Below are 14,004 nucleotides of genomic sequence, written 5' to 3' on the forward strand. Positions count from 1 at the left end.
TCACGTCTATTTTTAGACTTGTTTTAGACATTTATAAACAGAACATTCAGGGTTCAAGTTTTCACTGTCCATCTAAATTCTAAACGGTTGGTTAAATATAAGTTCCCGATTGCACCTCACATGCCAGTGTGGCACCGGAGATAAACCGGGGCTTTATAAACAGAACATTCAGGGTTCAAGTCACCTGAAGAACATTTTCACTGTCCATCTAAATTCTAAACGGCTGGTTAAATATAAGTTCCCGATTGTACCTTACATGCCAGTGTGGCTCAAAAGATAAATCTGAGGTTCGTAATCCAAAGGTTACTGGTTCAAAACTCAAACAAAACTAATACTCAACCAAAGCTGCAGTAATTTGAATTTTTCAAGGCTAGAATAGAAAATAAAAACTCAAAAGCACCAGGGGACATCTGCTGAATGCCCTAAGGTGCCTTGTGGGGCAGCAGTGGCTCAGGGGTAGAGTGCCTGGATGGTAACCGTAAGGTTGCCAGTTCAAACCCGGGCTCCCCCAGAGTTACTGTCGAAGTGTCCTTGAGCAAGACACTGAACCCCTAATTGCTCCCGATGTGCTAGTTGGTGCCTTGCATGGTTTCCGCTGCCATCGGTGTATGAATGGGTGAATGTAATGCACAATCTCTGTAAAGCGCCTTGGATAAAGGCGCGTAGCGCCTTTATCCAAGGCGCTTTACAGAGATTGTGCATGCACCATTTACCATTTATGTTAAATTGGACATTTTCATGGTAAAAGGTTAGCTGGACAGGGTTCTTTCAGACATAAGCCCCAACCGTTACATCTCAGGAAACAGGGGGAGAGAGCACCGTCTCCCAATGGTCCTCCAGCACCTTGATGTCATGACATGGGACTTGAACCTGCCAACTGTCTGTAGCAGAGGCAACGGGCCAAGCACTCCACACCATTGAGCCAAGGCACCTTTGGGCAATCAGTAGATGTCTCCTGGTGCTTTTGAGTTTTTATTTTTTATTCAAGCCTTGAAAAGTTCAAATTACTGCAGCATTGAGCTGTAGGAGGAACAGGACTTGAACATGGAATGTCTGTACTGAAAGCCTGATGATTAGACCACTGCACCATCAGTCAGACACTCTCAGGCAAAGTCTCCTGGTAATTTTGAAGTGATCTTTTGTGCGTTAGCCTTCAGTAAAGTTTAAATAACACAGACTCATATTAATCAGATGTTTCTTAGCGCTGTTGTTGAGGTCTTCTTTTGTATGATAGTGTAACAGCCGGGAATCGAACCCTGGTCTCCCACGTGGAAAGCCAACATCTTAACCACTATGACAATTAGAGTTTTGAGGTAGTCAGGCTGAGGCTGTGAGCCACTGCTAGAATAGCAGTAAATGAAGCTCAATAACTAGCATTAAACTTTAGGAAGAGTGGGATTTGAACATGAAGTCTCTGTGCTGAATAGCCCCTACTACACCATCACTCAGTAACATCTGCCTCTTTGTACTGTTGAAGCGATCATTTGTATGTTAGCCTTCAGATAGTAAAGTTGAAAGAATCAAGAGTTGAACATAGACTCACGTTCATCAGAGTGTAACACCCAGGAATCGAACACAGGTCCCCTGCACTGAAGGCCAACATCTTAACCACTAAGCCAAAGCAACTGCCTATGGCTCAGGGGAGATATGAGACTTTTGAGGTTATCAGGCTGAGGCTGTGAGCCTTCAGTTAATACACCTCTAAATGTTCAAATCCCTGTTCTCCTATAGCTTAATGCTGGAGTGTTTCAACTTTACCAACTGAGGGCTAACACACACAATTACCAGGAGATGTTCACTGTGTGTCTGACTGATGGTGCAATGGTCTAATGATCAGTCTCTCTGTACGGACATTCTATGTTCAAGTCCCATTGCTCCTATGTATAGCACAATGTTAATGTTTCTCATCCTCTGCAACACCCATTCTCATACACCGCTATACTTTTAAGTATGTTGCGGTAGAGAGAACGTCATCATTTTGGACCATGGGCTATAGCCCATATCGTACGGCATACTATAGCACGCCGTTTTTCATCATTTTTGAGGATTTGAAAAATGTGAAAAAATGGAAAAAACGATGGGTTATAGCCCATCGTTTTTTGAATTTTAGATTATTATTTTTTATCCTCGTTTTTCATAATTTTGGACCATGGGCTATAGCCCACATCGTACGGCATACTATAGCACAGCGTTTTTCATCATTTTTGAGGATTTGAAAAAAAGTGAAAAAATGAAATGAATTTTTGAATAAAATAAAATATCCTCGTTTTTCATCATTTTTGACCATGGGCTATAACCCATATCGTACGGCATACTACAGCACGCCGTTTTTCATCATTTTTGAGGATTTGAAAAAAATGAAAAAAACGATGGGTTATAGCCCATCGTTTTTTTTATTTTTTTATTTTTTTAAATCCTCGTTTTTCATCATTTTGGACCATGGGCTATAGCCCATATCGTACGGCATACTATAGCACGCCGTTTTTCACCTTTTTTGAGGATTTGAAAAAAATGAAAAAAATGAAAAAAACGATGGGTTATAGCCCATCGTTTTTCTTTTTTTTTTTTTTTTATCCTCGTTTTTCATCATTTTGGACCATGGGCTATAGCCCATATCGTACGGCATACTATAGCACGCCGTTTTTTCATCATTTTTGAGGATTTGAAAGAAATGTTCTTTTATTTTATTTTTATTTTTTTATTTTTTATCCTCGTTTTTCATCATTTTTGACCATCCCACTACTACGGCTATTAGACGTGTGTCTAAAAATGGGATAAAAAACGTCTACAAATAGACGTCTAAAAAACGTCTAAAAATAGACGTCTAAATCACGTCTATTTTTAGACTTGTTTTAGACGTTTATAAACAGAACATTCAGGGTTCAAGTTTTCACTGTCCATCTAAATTCTAAACGGTTGGTTAAATATAAGTTCCCGATTGCACCTCACATGCCAGTGTGGCACCGGAGATAAACCGGGGCTTTATAAACAGAACATTCAGGGTTCAAGTCACCTGAAGAACATTTTCACTGTCCATCTAAATTCTAAACGGCTGGTTAAATATAAGTTCCCGATTGTACCTTACATGCCAGTGTGGCTCAAAAGATAAATCTGAGGTTCGTAATCCAAAGGTTACTGGTTCAAAACTCAAACAAAACTAATACTCAACCAAAGCTGCAGTAATTTGAATTTTTCAAGGCTAGAATAGAAAATAAAAACTCAAAAGCACCAGGGGACATCTGCTGAATGCCCTAAGGTGCCTTGTGGGGCGGCAGTGGCTCAGGGGTAGAGTGCCTGGATGGTAACCGTAAGGTTGCCAGTTCAAACCCGGGCTCCCCCAGAGTTACTGTCGAAGTGTCCTTGAGCAAGACACTGAACCCCTAATTGCTCCCGATGTGCTAGTTGGTGCCTTGCATGGTTTCCGCTGCCATCGGTGTATGAATGGGTGAATGTAATGCACAATCTCTGTAAAGCGCCTTGGATAAAGGCGCGTAGCACCTTTATCCAAGGCGCTTTACAGAGATTGTGCATGCACCATTCACCATTTATGTTAAATTGGACATTTTCATGGTAAAAGGTTAGCTGGACAGGGTTCTTTCAGACATAAGCCCCAACCGTTACATCTCAGGAAACAGGGGGAGAGAGCACCGTCTCCCAATGGTCCTCCAGCAACTTGATGTCATGACATGGGACTTGAACCTGCCAACTGTCTGTAGCAGAGGCAACGGGTCAAGCGCTCCACACCATTGAGCCAAGGCACCTTGGGGCATTCAGGAGATTTCTCCGGGTGCTTTTGAGTTAAACAGAGCAAGAATGTTTAAACAGTACTGCTTCGGATCATGTTAAAAGCACCATCGTCCCCGAGGTGGATTCGAACCAACAACCTCTTGGTTTACAGCCAAGCGCACTAGTCCACAGCGCCACACAAGGCTGTTGAGTGTTGAAGCAAAAGTGTGTGTATTGAATATGGATTCGGAGTCCCAGGGGCTTTACTATCTGAAGGCTAACATACAAAAGATCGCTTCAACAGTACAAAGAGGCAGATGTTACTGAGTGATGGTGTAGTAGGGGTTATTCAGCACAGAGAGTTCATGTTCAAATCCCACTCTTCCTAACGTTTAATGCTAGAGTTATTGAGCTTCATTTACTGCTATTCTAGCAGTGGCTCACAGCCTCAGCCTCAGCCTGACCACTTCAAAACTCTAATTGTCGTAGTGGTTAAGATGTTGGCTTTCCACGTGGGAGACCAGGGTTCGATTCCCGGCTGTTACACTATCATACAAAAGAAGACCTCAACAGCGCTAAGAAACGTCTGTTTAATATGATGCTGTGTTATTTAAACTTTACGAACTGTAGGCTAACGAACAAAAGATCACTTCAAAATTACCAGGAGACTTTGCCTGAGAGTGTCTGACTGATGGTGCAGTGGTCTAATCATCAGGCTTTCAGTACAGACATTCCATGTTCAAGGCCTGTTCCTCCCACAGCTCAATGCTGCAGTAATTTGAATTTTTCAAGGCTAGAATAGAAAATAAAAACTCAAAAGCACCAGGGGACATCTGCTGAATGCCCTAAGGTGCCTTGTGGGGCGGCAGTGGCTCAGGGGTAGAGTGCCTGGATGGTAACCGTAAGGTTGCCAGTTCAAACCCGGGCTCCCCCAGAGTTACTGTCGAAGTGTCCTTGAGCAAGACACTGAACCCCTAATTGCTCCCGATGTGCTAGTTGGTGCCTTGCATGGTTTCCGCTGCCATCGGTGTATGAATGGGTGAATGTAATGCACAATCTCTGTAAAGCGCCTTGGATAAAGGCGCGTAGCGCCTTTATCCAAGGCGCTTTACAGAGATTGTGCATGCACCATTCACCATTTATGTTAAATTGGACATTTTCATGGTAAAAGGTTAGCTGGACAGGGTTCTTTCAGACATAAGCCCCAACCGTTACATCTCAGGAAACAGGGGGAGAGAGCACCGTCTCCCAATGGTCCTCCAGCAACTTGATGTCATGACATGGGACTTGAACCTGCCAACTGTCTGTAGCAGAGGCAACGGGTCAAGCGCTCCACACCATTGAGCCAAGGCACCTTGGGGCATTCAGGAGATTTCTCCGGGTGCTTTTGAGTTAAACAGAGCAAGAATGTTTAAACAGTACTGCTTCGGATCATGTTAAAAGCACCATCGTCCCCGAGGTGGATTCGAACCAACAACCTCTTGGTTTACAGCCAAGCGCACTAGTCCACAGCGCCACACAAGGCTGTTGAGTGTTGAAGCAAAAGTGTGTGTATTGAATATGGATTCGGAGTCCCAGGGGCTTTACTATCTGAAGGCTAACATACAAAAGATCGCTTCAACAGTACAAAGAGGCAGATGTTACTGAGTGATGGTGTAGTAGGGGTTATTCAGCACAGAGAGTTCATGTTCAAATCCCACTCTTCCTAACGTTTAATGCTAGAGTTATTGAGCTTCATTTACTGCTATTCTAGCAGTGGCTCACAGCCTCAGCCTCAGCCTGACCACTTCAAAACTCTAATTGTCGTAGTGGTTAAGATGTTGGCTTTCCACGTGGGAGACCAGGGTTCGATTCCCGGCTGTTACACTATCATACAAAAGAAGACCTCAACAGCGCTAAGAAACGTCTGTTTAATATGATGCTGTGTTATTTAAACTTTACGAACTGTAGGCTAACGAACAAAAGATCACTTCAAAATTACCAGGAGACTTTGCCTGAGAGTGTCTGACTGATGGTGCAGTGGTCTAATCATCAGGCTTTCAGTACAGACATTCCATGTTCAAGGCCTGTTCCTCCCACAGCTCAATGCTGCAGTAATTTGAATTTTTCAAGGCTAGAATAGAAAATAAAAACTCAAAAGCACCAGGGGACATCTGCTGAATGCCCTAAGGTGCCTTGTGGGGCGGCAGTGGCTCAGGGGTAGAGTGCCTGGATGGTAACCGTAAGGTTGCCAGTTCAAACCCGGGCTCCCCCAGAGTTACTGTCGAAGTGTCCTTGAGCAAGACACTGAACCCCTAATTGCTCCCGATGTGCTAGTTGGTGCCTTGCATGGTTTCCGCTGCCATCGGTGTATGAATGGGTGAATGTAATGCACAATCTCTGTAAAGCGCCTTGGATAAAGGCGCGTAGCGCCTTTATCCAAGGCGCTTTACAGAGATTGTGCATGCACCATTCACCATTTATGTTAAATTGGACATTTTCATGGTAAAAGGTTAGCTGGACAGGGTTCTTTCAGACATAAGCCCCAACCGTTACATCTCAGGAAACAGGGGGAGAGAGCACCGTCTCCCAATGGTCCTCCAGCAACTTGATGTCATGACATGGGACTTGAACCTGCCAACTGTCTGTAGCAGAGGCAACGGGTCAAGCGCTCCACACCATTGAGCCAAGGCACCTTGGGGCATTCAGGAGATTTCTCCGGGTGCTTTTGAGTTAAACAGAGCAAGAATGTTTAAACAGTACTGCTTCGGATCATGTTAAAAGCACCATCGTCCCCGAGGTGGATTCGAACCAACAACCTCTTGGTTTACAGCCAAGCGCACTAGTCCACAGCGCCACACAAGGCTGTTGAGTGTTGAAGCAAAAGTGTGTGTATTGAATATGGATTCGGAGTCCCAGGGGCTTTACTATCTGAAGGCTAACATACAAAAGATCGCTTCAACAGTACAAAGAGGCAGATGTTACTGAGTGATGGTGTAGTAGGGGTTATTCAGCACAGAGAGTTCATGTTCAAATCCCACTCTTCCTAACGTTTAATGCTAGAGTTATTGAGCTTCATTTACTGCTATTCTAGCAGTGGCTCACAGCCTCAGCCTCAGCCTGACCACTTCAAAACTCTAATTGTCGTAGTGGTTAAGATGTTGGCTTTCCACGTGGGAGACCAGGGTTCGATTCCCGGCTGTTACACTATCATACAAAAGAAGACCTCAACAGCGCTAAGAAACGTCTGTTTAATATGATGCTGTGTTATTTAAACTTTACGAACTGTAGGCTAACGAACAAAAGATCACTTCAAAATTACCAGGAGACTTTGCCTGAGAGTGTCTGACTGATGGTGCAGTGGTCTAATCATCAGGCTTTCAGTACAGACATTCCATGTTCAAGGCCTGTTCCTCCCACAGCTCAATGCTGCAGTAATTTGAATTTTTCAAGGCTAGAATAGAAAATAAAAACTCAAAAGCACCAGGGGACATCTGCTGAATGCCCTAAGGTGCCTTGTGGGGCGGCAGTGGCTCAGGGGTAGAGTGCCTGGATGGTAACCGTAAGGTTGCCAGTTCAAACCCGGGCTCCCCCAGAGTTACTGTCGAAGTGTCCTTGAGCAAGACACTGAACCCCTAATTGCTCCCGATGTGCTAGTTGGTGCCTTGCATGGTTTCCGCTGCCATCGGTGTATGAATGGGTGAATGTAATGCACAATCTCTGTAAAGCGCCTTGGATAAAGGCGCGTAGCGCCTTTATCCAAGGCGCTTTACAGAGATTGTGCATGCACCATTTACCATTTATGTTAAATTGGACATTTTCATGGTAAAAGGTTAGCTGGACAGGGTTCTTTCAGACATAAGCCCCAACCGTTACATCTCAGGAAACAGGGGGAGAGAGCACCGTCTCCCAATGGTCCTCCAGCAACTTGATGTCATGACATGGGACTTGAACCTGCCAACTGTCTGTAGCAGAGGCAACAGGTCAAGCGCTCCACACCATTGAGCCAAGGCACCTTGGGGCATTCAGGAGATTTCTCCGGGTGCTTTTGAGTTAAACAGAGCAAGAATGTTTAAACAGTACTGCTTCGGATCATGTTAAAAGCACCATCGTCCCCGAGGTGGATTCGAACCAACAACCTCTTGGTTTACAGCCAAGCGCACTAGTCCACAGCGCCACACAAGGCTGTTGAGTGTTGAAGCAAAAGTGTGTGTATTGAATATGGATTCGGAGTCCCAGGGGCTTTACTATCTGAAGGCTAACATACAAAAGATCGCTTCAACAGTACAAAGAGGCAGATGTTACTGAGTGATGGTGTAGTAGGGGTTATTCAGCACAGAGAGTTCATGTTCAAATCCCACTCTTCCTAACGTTTAATGCTAGAGTTATTGAGCTTCATTTACTGCTATTCTAGCAGTGGCTCACAGCCTCAGCCTCAGCCTGACCACTTCAAAACTCTAATTGTCGTAGTGGTTAAGATGTTGGCTTTCCACGTGGGAGACCAGGGTTCGATTCCCGGCTGTTACACTATCATACAAAAGAAGACCTCAACAGCGCTAAGAAACGTCTGTTTAATATGATGCTGTGTTATTTAAACTTTACGAACTGTAGGCTAACGAACAAAAGATCACTTCAAAATTACCAGGAGACTTTGCCTGAGAGTGTCTGACTGATGGTGCAGTGGTCTAATCATCAGGCTTTCAGTACAGACATTCCATGTTCAAGGCCTGTTCCTCCCACAGCTCAATGCTGCAGTAATTTGAATTTTTCAAGGCTAGAATAGAAAATAAAAACTCAAAAGCACCAGGGGACATCTGCTGAATGCCCTAAGGTGCCTTGTGGGGCGGCAGTGGCTCAGGGGTAGAGTGCCTGGATGGTAACCGTAAGGTTGCCAGTTCAAACCCGGGCTCCCCCAGAGTTACTGTCGAAGTGTCCTTGAGCAAGACACTGAACCCCTAATTGCTCCCGATGTGCTAGTTGGTGCCTTGCATGGTTTCCGCTGCCATCGGTGTATGAATGGGTGAATGTAATGCACAATCTCTGTAAAGCGCCTTGGATAAAGGCGCGTAGCGCCTTTATCCAAGGCGCTTTACAGAGATTGTGCATGCACCATTTACCATTTATGTTAAATTGGACATTTTCATGGTAAAAGGTTAGCTGGACAGGGTTCTTTCAGACATAAGCCCCAACCGTTACATCTCAGGAAACAGGGGGAGAGAGCACCGTCTCCCAATGGTCCTCCAGCAACTTGATGTCATGACATGGGACTTGAACCTGCCAACTGTCTGTAGCAGAGGCAACGGGTCAAGCGCTCCACACCATTGAGCCAAGGCACCTTGGGGCATTCAGGAGATTTCTCCGGGTGCTTTTGAGTTAAACAGAGCAAGAATGTTTAAACAGTACTGCTTCGGATCATGTTAAAAGCACCATCGTCCCCGAGGTGGATTCGAACCAACAACCTCTTGGTTTAAAGCCAAGCGCACTAGTCCACAGCGCCACACAAGGCTGTTGAGTGTTGAAGCAAAAGTGTGTGTATTGAATATGGATTCGGAGTCCCAGGGGCTTTACTATCTGAAGGCTAACATACAAAAGATCGCTTCAACAGTACAAAGAGGCAGATGTTACTGAGTGATGGTGTAGTAGGGGTTATTCAGCACAGAGAGTTCATGTTCAAATCCCACTCTTCCTAACGTTTAATGCTAGAGTTATTGAGCTTCATTTACTGCTATTCTAGCAGTGGCTCACAGCCTCAGCCTCAGCCTGACCACTTCAAAACTCTAATTGTCGTAGTGGTTAAGATGTTGGCTTTCCACGTGGGAGACCAGGGTTCGATTCCCGGCTGTTACACTATCATACAAAAGAAGACCTCAACAGCGCTAAGAAACGTCTGTTTAATATGATGCTGTGTTATTTAAACTTTACGAACTGTAGGCTAACGAACAAAAGATCACTTCAAAATTACCAGGAGACTTTGCCTGAGAGTGTCTGACTGATGGTGCAGTGGTCTAATCATCAGGCTTTCAGTACAGACATTCCATGTTCAAGGCCTGTTCCTCCCACAGCTCAATGCTGCAGTAATTTGAATTTTTCAAGGCTAGAATAGAAAATAAAAACTCAAAAGCACCAGGGGACATCTGCTGAATGCCCTAAGGTGCCTTGTGGGGCGGCAGTGGCTCAGGGGTAGAGTGCCTGGATGGTAACCGTAAGGTTGCCAGTTCAAACCCGGGCTCCCCCAGAGTTACTGTCGAAGTGTCCTTGAGCAAGACACTGAACCCCTAATTGCTCCCGATGTGCTAGTTGGTGCCTTGCATGGTTTCCGCTGCCATCGGTGTATGAATGGGTGAATGTAATGCACAATCTCTGTAAAGCGCCTTGGATAAAGGCGCGTAGCGCCTTTATCCAAGGCGCTTTACAGAGATTGTGCATGCACCATTCACCATTTATGTTAAATTGGACATTTTCATGGTAAAAGGTTAGCTGGACAGGGTTCTTTCAGACATAAGCCCCAACCGTTACATCTCAGGAAACAGGGGGAGAGAGCACCGTCTCCCAATGGTCCTCCAGCAACTTGATGTCATGACATGGGACTTGAACCTGCCAACTGTCTGTAGCAGAGGCAACGGGTCAAGCGCTCCACACCATTGAGCCAAGGCACCTTGGGGCATTCAGGAGATTTCTCCGGGTGCTTTTGAGTTAAACAGAGCAAGAATGTTTAAACAGTACTGCTTCGGATCATGTTAAAAGCACCATCGTGCCCGAGGTGGATTCGAACCAACAACCTCTTGGTTTACAGCCAAGCGCACTAGTCCACAGCGCCACACAAGGCTGTTGAGTGTTGAAGCAAAAGTGTGTGTATTGAATATGGATTCGGAGTCCCAGGGGCTTTACTATCTGAAGGCTAACATACAAAAGATCGCTTCAACAGTACAAAGAGGCAGATGTTACTGAGTGATGGTGTAGTAGGGGTTATTCAGCACAGAGAGTTCATGTTCAAATCCCACTCTTCCTAACGTTTAATGCTAGAGTTATTGAGCTTCATTTACTGCTATTCTAGCAGTGGCTCACAGCCTCAGCCTCAGCCTGACCACTTCAAAACTCTAATTGTCGTAGTGGTTAAGATGTTGGCTTTCCACGTGGGAGACCAGGGTTCGATTCCCGGCTGTTACACTATCATACAAAAGAAGACCTCAACAGCGCTAAGAAACGTCTGTTTAATATGATGCTGTGTTATTTAAACTTTACGAACTGTAGGCTAACGAACAAAAGATCACTTCAAAATTACCAGGAGACTTTGCCTGAGAGTGTCTGACTGATGGTGCAGTGGTCTAATCATCAGGCTTTCAGTACAGACATTCCATGTTCAAGGCCTGTTCCTCCCACAGCTCAATGCTGCAGTAATTTGAATTTTTCAAGGCTAGAATAGAAAATAAAAACTCAAAAGCACCAGGGGACATCTGCTGAATGCCCTAAGGTGCCTTGTGGGGCGGCAGTGGCTCAGGGGTAGAGTGCCTGGATGGTAACCGTAAGGTTGCCAGTTCAAACCCGGGCTCCCCCAGAGTTACTGTCGAAGTGTCCTTGAGCAAGACACTGAACCCCTAATTGCTCCCGATGTGCTAGTTGGTGCCTTGCATGGTTTCCGCTGCCATCGGTGTATGAATGGGTGAATGTAATGCACAATCTCTGTAAAGCGCCTTGGATAAAGGCGCGTAGCGCCTTTATCCAAGGCGCTTTACAGAGATTGTGCATGCACCATTTACCATTTATGTTAAATTGGACATTTTCATGGTAAAAGGTTAGCTGGACAGGGTTCTTTCAGACATAAGCCCCAACCGTTACATCTCAGGAAACAGGGGGAGAGAGCACCGTCTCCCAATGGTCCTCCAGCAACTTGATGTCATGACATGGGACTTGAACCTGCCAACTGTCTGTAGCAGAGGCAACGGGTCAAGCGCTCCACACCATTGAGCCAAGGCACCTTGGGGCATTCAGGAGATTTCTCCGGGTGCTTTTGAGTTAAACAGAGCAAGAATGTTTAAACAGTACTGCTTCGGATCATGTTAAAAGCACCATCGTCCCCGAGGTGGATTCGAACCAACAACCTCTTGGTTTAAAGCCAAGCGCACTAGTCCACAGCGCCACACAAGGCTGTTGAGTGTTGAAGCAAAAGTGTGTGTATTGAATATGGATTCGGAGTCCCAGGGGCTTTACTATCTGAAGGCTAACATACAAAAGATCGCTTCAACAGTACAAAGAGGCAGATGTTACTGAGTGATGGTGTAGTAGGGGTTATTCAGCACAGAGAGTTCATGTTCAAATCCCACTCTTCCTAACGTTTAATGCTAGAGTTATTGAGCTTCATTTACTGCTATTCTAGCAGTGGCTCACAGCCTCAGCCTCAGCCTGACCACTTCAAAACTCTAATTGTCGTAGTGGTTAAGATGTTGGCTTTCCACGTGGGAGACCAGGGTTCGATTCCCGGCTGTTACACTATCATACAAAAGAAGACCTCAACAGCGCTAAGAAACGTCTGTTTAATATGATGCTCTGTTATTTAAACTTTACGAACTGTAGGCTAACGAACAAAAGATCACTTCAAAATTACCAGGAGACTTTGCCTGAGAGTGTCTGACTGATGGTGCAGTGGTCTAATCATCAGGCTTTCAGTACAGACATTCCATGTTCAAGGCCTGTTCCTCCCACAGCTCAATGCTGCAGTAATTTGAATTTTTCAAGGCTAGAATAGAAAATAAAAACTCAAAAGCACCAGGGGACATCTGCTGAATGCCCTAAGGTGCCTTGTGGGGCGGCAGTGGCTCAGGGGTAGAGTGCCTGGATGGTAACCGTAAGGTTGCCAGTTCAAACCCGGGCTCCCCCAGAGTTACTGTCGAAGTGTCCTTGAGCAAGACACTGAACCCCTAATTGCTCCCGATGTGCTAGTTGGTGCCTTGCATGGTTTCCGCTGCCATCGGTGTATGAATGGGTGAATGTAATGCACAATCTCTGTAAAGCGCCTTGGATAAAGGCGCTACGCGCCTTTATCCAAGGCGCTTTACAGAGATTGTGCATGCACCATTTACCATTTATGTTAAATTGGACATTTTCATGGTAAAAGGTTAGCTGGACAGGGTTCTTTCAGACATAAGCCCCAACCGTTACATCTCAGGAAACAGGGGGAGAGAGCACCGTCTCCCAATGGTCCTCCAGCAACTTGATGTCATGACATGGGACTTGAACCTGCCAACTGTCTGTAGCAGAGGCAACGGGTCAAGCGCTCCACACCATTGAGCCAAGGCACCTTGGGGCATTCAGGAGATTTCTCCGGGTGCTTTTGAGTTAAACAGAGCAAGAATGTTTAAACAGTACTGCTTCGGATCATGTTAAAAGCACCATCGTCCCCGAGGTGGATTCGAACCAACAACCTCTTGGTTTACAGCCAAGCGCACTAGTCCACAGCGCCACACAAGGCTGTTGAGTGTTGAAGCAAAAGTGTGTGTATTGAATATGGATTCGGAGTCCCAGGGGCTTTACTATCTGAAGGCTAACATACAAAAGATCGCTTCAACAGTACAAAGAGGCAGATGTTACTGAGTGATGGTGTAGTAGGGGTTATTCAGCACAGAGAGTTCATGTTCAAATCCCACTCTTCCTAACGTTTAATGCTAGAGTTATTGAGCTTCATTTACTGCTATTCTAGCAGTGGCTCACAGCCTCAGCCTCAGCCTGACCACTTCAAAACTCTAATTGTCGTAGTGGTTAAGATGTTGGCTTTCCACGTGGGAGACCAGGGTTCGATTCCCGGCTGTTACACTATCATACAAAAGAAGACCTCAACAGCGCTAAGAAACGTCTGTTTAATATGATGCTGTGTTATTTAAACTTTACGAACTGTAGGCTAACGAACAAAAGATCACTTCAAAATTACCAGGAGACTTTGCCTGAGAGTGTCTGACTGATGGTGCAGTGGTCTAATCATCAGGCTTTCAGTACAGACATTCCATGTTCAAGGCCTGTTCCTCCCACAGCTCAATGCTGCAGTAATTTGAATTTTTCAAGGCTAGAATAGAAAATAAAAACTCAAAAGCACCAGGGGACATCTGCTGAATGCCCTAAGGTGCCTTGTGGGGCGGCAGTGGCTCAGGGGTAGAGTGCCTGGATGGTAACCGTAAGGTTGCCAGTTCAAACCCGGGCTCCCCCAGAGTTACTGTCGAAGTGTCCTTGAGCAAGACACTGAACCCCTAATTGCTCCCGATGTGCTAGTTGGTGCCTTGCATGGTTTCCGCTGCCATCGGTGTATGAATG

Source organism: Protomyctophum parallelum (assembly GCF_964188405.1).
Source record: "Protomyctophum parallelum genome assembly, chromosome: 17".
Classification (NCBI taxonomy): Eukaryota; Metazoa; Chordata; class Actinopteri; order Myctophiformes; family Myctophidae; genus Protomyctophum; species Protomyctophum parallelum.